Genomic DNA, 6,000 nt, shown 5'->3' with positions numbered 1-6,000 from the left:
CAGGTAACTCAGGGACCACTCTGACCCAAACAACAGGGATGACAGATGAAATGCTAAACGGGAGGCTGAGCCGGGCGTGTTCGCGCTCCAAGGTATCACTGCAGCCCAGAAACAGAACAGAAACTATATGGTAAGTAGGCTGGCGATACAGAGCTGCTGGATCCCTCCATAAGTAGATGGAGGCACTGGAGCCTGGGCTTGCAAAGCGCTGGCACACTTTTCTCCCACCACTCGGACAGAGGTGGGAGGAGCTCTTCGAGTTTGAGGCAAGCCTGGTCTACATAGGAAATTTCAAGATGGCCAGGACTGTATAGAACAGCCCTGTTTCAAAACCCAACAAACGACAATTTAAAAAAAAAAAAAAAAGAGGCAAAAATAGGAGCAACAACATGCAGAAGAATTAATACTAGGCTAAAAGATAATGTTAGACTATTTGAACGCCATTCGTTATAAAATGAATCTGGTTAAGAGTTTCTAAGAGGGGCTGGAAAGACGGCAGCAGGGAGAGCACTTACTGCTCTTGCAGAGGACCTGGGTTCGATTCCCAGAGCCCACGTGGCAGCTCACAATCACCTGGAACTCCAATCCTCAGGGATCTGATGCCCTCTTCCGACTTCCACTGTTCTTACACACATGCGGTGCACATATATACATCCAGGCACACACATACACATAAAATATAAATGAACAGGTCTTTATAAATAGTTTCAGGGTCAAGCAGAAGAATAACAGCCACAGAACCTGAGGGGCAATACACAACACATACTGTAATCCTAGCACTCAGAAGGTGGAGGCAGGAGGATCGTGTGTTCGAGACCTGCTGGGCTGTATAGGAAGATCCCGCCTCCAAAGGGAAAAATATTTAAAACTAATTTGAAAGGTTAATTGAAGTTAAAAAAAAAAAAGTTCAGAAACAAAACAACTGGTAATGATATATTTAAAAGAGCCAATTAAAAATAAACCGAGAAATTAAAAACAGAGTCTTTTAATTTGGAGGAGAAAAAAAAAACAAAGAAAGAACAATCAGGGAAACAAAGGCTAAAGTGGACACACACACTTCCACGTGTGCTCACTCAGACATATACACACAAGTAAATAGATAAATATGAAAGGTGGAGAAGAAAGGGGAGAAAGAAGAAGAGGAAATCAAATGTACAATGTTAATAAGTCAAAGAAAAAAATTCTGAAAATAGTTCTTGTCGATAGATATTAGGCCCAAGTGAATTTTATTATGCCTTCAATTAAGAGATAATGGCTATCACAAAGAAACTACTTGTAAAATTGAAAAAAAAAGGAAGTACTGTTCAACCCATTCAGGATTCTAACACAATTCTCATACCTAAAGCAAATGACAGTGAAAAAAGAAATTACAGACCACACTCAGGGACAGAACTGAAAAGGTTCTAAATGAAATTACTAGTAAAGTCAGAAATGAATTTTAAAAATATCAAAATTCATTATGACTAGACAGCACTTACCCTGAGAATTAAAAGAAATATGAATTATGCTGGGCAATGGGGCACACATTTTAATCCCAGCACTCAGAGGCAGAGGCAAGCAGATCTCTGTGAGTTCAGGGTCAGCCTGGGCTACAGAGTGAGAGTCTCAAAACTTAAAGTGCTTTTTGATATGGGAAAAAAATATCTGTAAATATTGAACACGTGGAGAAAAACAAAACCAACCCTCAACAAAATGAAAAAGGCATCCTATGAAAGTAAAGTGCCCTCAAGTTAGTGAGCCATGCACGTGTTTCATTCATCCTCTGCTTCCTCCTGTCTAGTCACCAAAGGCTACAATAGACATTCTTCTAGAAGCTACTGCACACTCATAGAAGATTCTCAAGTGCAAATGTAGAAGAGGAGTGGCCTAGGCACAAATAGCAAAGATTTGTGCAAATTACCACCGTTCTCAATAGTCTAAAAGATTCTCTGTGTTTCCATATGTTGTCAGCATCTTTTAGATGTTGTCCTCTCAAAGAAACGAAAATAAATGTAGGCGTGAACACTTCCAGTATTTACTGAGACTCTGTAATTTGTTAAGTACAAGAGTGCAAACTTATACAACCACTTTGCAAGTCAATCTGGCATTTTCTCAGAAAATTGGGAATAAGGCTTCCTCAAGACCTAGCTATTCCACCCCTTGGAATATACCCAGAAGATGCTCCACTATACCACAAGGACATTTTCTCAACTATGTTCATAGCAGCCTTATTCATAATAGCCAGAATCTGGAAACAACCTAGATGTCCCTCAGTTGAAGAATGGATAAAGAAACTGTGGGACATTTATACTATGGAATACTACTCAGTTTTTAAAAACAAGGAAATCCTGAAATTTGCAGGCAAATAGAGGGAACTAGAAATGATCATCCTGAGTGAGTCAACCAAGACCCAGAAAGATACACATGGTATGTACTCACTCATAATTGGACACTAGCCCAACATGGATGCCCTCTGAGAGTCTTCACTCAGCAGGGGATAGAGACAGATGCTGTGACTCGCTATTGGGACTCCAGGTGAGAGAGGTATGGAAAAATGGAGAAATAGAAGCATCCAGTGGGTCCTGGAACCCTACAAGAAGACCATCAAGGCTGGTGGATCTGGATCCAGGGGGCACACACAAACTACTGCACCAACCAAGAACATTACATGGAGTAAACATTGAACCCATATTCAGATCTAGCCAATGGACAGCACATTCTCCACAGTGGCGTGGAGAGCGGGGACTGACTCTGACATGAACTCTGGTGCCCCAAATTTGACCACTTCTTTTTGGTGGGGAGGCCTGGTGGTGGCACTCAGAGGAAGGGAAAGCAGGCTACCCAGATGAGACTTGATAGGCCATGATCATATGGTAGGAGAGGAGGTCCCCTTCTGTCACAGGCCTAGGGGAGAGGAATAAAGTGAAAGAGGGAGGGAGGGGAAATGGGAGGGGACAACAACTGAGATATAATTTGAATAAAGTATTTAAATAAAAAAAGAGAAGTCAGAAGCAATGGCAGAAGGATGATGGGGAAACAGTAAAATATGAACGCCAAATATGAAAAGTAAAATGAACAAAGGAGATGCCATTTTCATATACTGGGCTGGCAATAAACAAGAAAGATTGTTATCAAGTGTTGACAGGGTGTGGGACACAAGTGACACTTTGGCTTTTATTGGAAGTGATGTAAAAAGTCACAGGAGTTGGGTGTTGTTGGTTTGTTTACTTGTTCCTTTGTTTTGCTTTTTATAGTGCTAGAGATGGGACCCAAGGCTTCGTGCACGCTGGGCAAGCATTCTACTACTGAGCTATATTCCTAGCTCCAACAGGAGGATTTCATTCAAAATGGTATGATTTGACCAATGCTTTTAAATGATCCCTTCCAAGCAGGACGCAGTGGTGCACACCTTTAATCCCAGCACTCTGGGAGGCAGAGGCAGGTGAATCGCTTGTGAGTTCAAGGACAGCCTGGTCTACAAAGACAGTCCAGGATAACTAAGGCTACACAGAGAAAGCCCTTCCCAAAACAAAATAAAAATCCCATCCCAAATCTCAGCTATGCTGGGAACAGACTAAGGAAGCAGTTAAACAAGCTAGGAGGCTACTGCAGTGATTAGACCAAATACGATGGTGTCTTGGGCCACCATAAGGCATTTCATTTAAATCTTTTTTAAAGGATGTATTTGTTTATTATTATTTATAGAGTGTTCTGCCTGCGTGGCCACCTGCAGGCCAGAAGAGGGCATCATCTCACATTATAGATGGTTGTGAGCCACCACATGGTGGCTGGGAATTGAACTCAGGACCTCTGGAAGAGCAGTTAGTGCTCTTAACCTCTGAGCCGTCTCTCCAGCCCCTCATTTAAATCTTTTTCCTTACTTAAAATTACGGGTGGGCCAGGCTAATGATCTTAAAGTTAGAAAACAGTTGAAACAATATTCAAATGTAAATTTGTTTTTTTTTTTTTTTAAAAAAAGGTTTAATAAACTCTAATGTATTAAAACTTTGAATCTGGTCAATAGACAAGATTGTGAGATTCCATTTCCAGAGATAGCATGGGTCAAAGCATTGTAATCCAAATAGCTAAGGGTTTGCTCTTACACATTCCCAAGAAAATGGCAAACTAAGCAGGAAATTTAGTAAAGTGTACGAATAGGCAATTCACAAAAGAGAAACTATGATGGCAAGAAAGCATCTGAACAACTGGTCAACCTTGCCAGCCAATGTTGGTGGAAATATAAAATGAGCAAGGAGATGCCGTTTTTTCATACACTGGACTGGCAATAAATAAGAAAGATTGATATGAAGTGTTGGCAAGGGTGCGGACAGCAGGTGCTACCAGGAATATAAACTGGCTGAACTTCTTGCGAAATAAATTGGACAGAAGTTCGTTCTTTGCAGGTACCTACCTTTTGACTTGGCAACCTACACCTTGGTATCCACATTAGAGAGACAGTCACTTAAAAGCCAAAGGGAAGTAGGTACAAGACTGTTTGCTCTAGGACCACCTGCAGCCATAGAAATAGCAAAGCAGCCTAGATGCTCATCAAAAGAAGGACAGAAACCCAATCAAAGGGGCATCTGAGTTATGTAAAAATATGCAGTGGTTAAAAAAAAATTAGAACATAATAACAGAAAAATCTCCAAGACATGTGGGTAGATATCTCCCTTTTTAGAAAGTAAGTTGAGAGTGAGAGATATGGTTCACCTGATAGAGTGCTTGCCTGGCCTACAGGAGACGCTGGCCGCCCCCTCCTCCCCTCCCAATACACACCACACCTACTCCTCTCCACACTTAATAAACTTGGGCATGGTAGACACATTCATAACTCCAGCACTAAGGACATGAAAGATGGAGACTCAGAAGTTTCAGGTCCCTAGCTACAGAGTGAACTTGAGGCCAGCCTGGGGATGCATGAGACCTCCCTCGCAAAGCAATCTGAAAAACATCTACACTATGATACCAGCTTGGATCAAAGCAAAACAAAGGAAAGCATCTCATACATACATGTAAACACATATGCATGCAGCTAGATAAATACAGGCAACTAATGCAGATACATAAGTACATGAAAAGAAAAGAAAGGCACACCCTGTAAAGTTGACGTCAGTGGTTGCTCATAGGGAAGATGCTGACTGGGCGTACACAGAGGGATAGAGGGAAGAACAATGTTTCTCAGGATTCCTTAGCGCCTTGGTATAGATCCCACTACTGTATGAGACAGAGGCCTTGGGCTTGCAGAGTTCCTGGTCTGTGTGAAACATCTGCGCCCCTGCTTTGAATTCCAGACGAGCTGCATTCCTGAGAGCTGGTGACTCAGCTGAGCATGCCCTAGCCCAGGCCAAGCCGTAGCAAGCCAGTGTTCTACTTTGGGTTCAACACCCACTCTGATTGGGAACAGACCCGTTCCAAGTCCTTCGTCATATCCAGTTTGGTTATAGGGGCAGTTATATCCCATTGGGGTAAAAAGGAGAGTACAAGTGTATGGCTTGCCTCCTCCCATCTGTCTCGGTGGCTTTGGGAACCAGCCAAGCCAGTCTTTGCTGTTGGTAGGTGGAGATTTCAAAGGCAACATTCACTGCAAAAAAGGAGAGCTGGGAACACCATTGCTGGACAACTTTCGGCCCAGTAAAATGTTCCCTGTCCATCTGGTAGACTACACATAGCTCTTTCTTGCATTCTGTATAAATGAAGACGAGACAAAATGGTCCTTCGCCGTTAGATAAGCCCTGCAGGGAAGAGCAACTGACCACAAAGAAGCTGGGGAGATGGACCAAGATACTAAGAGCAAGCTTACAGCTCAGTGGCATCCTGATAGGAGAAGCCAACATGTGTATAATAGCTGTGTAAATTACAAAGCTTGAAGATAGCTAACTACACTGCCGGGCACAGTGACTCACACCTGTGATTCCAGCACTCGGGGAGGCACAGGCAGGCAGATCGCTGTGAGTTCGAGGCCAGCCTGGTCTACGAAGCGAGTCCACAACAGCCAAGGCTACACAGAGAAATCCTGGAGAG

The sequence above is a fragment of the Acomys minous genome (assembly GCF_964271855.1).
Source record: "Acomys minous genome assembly, chromosome: 8".
Classification (NCBI taxonomy): domain Eukaryota; kingdom Metazoa; phylum Chordata; class Mammalia; order Rodentia; family Muridae; genus Acomys; species Acomys minous.
Note: the sequence above shows the minus strand (reverse complement) of the source record.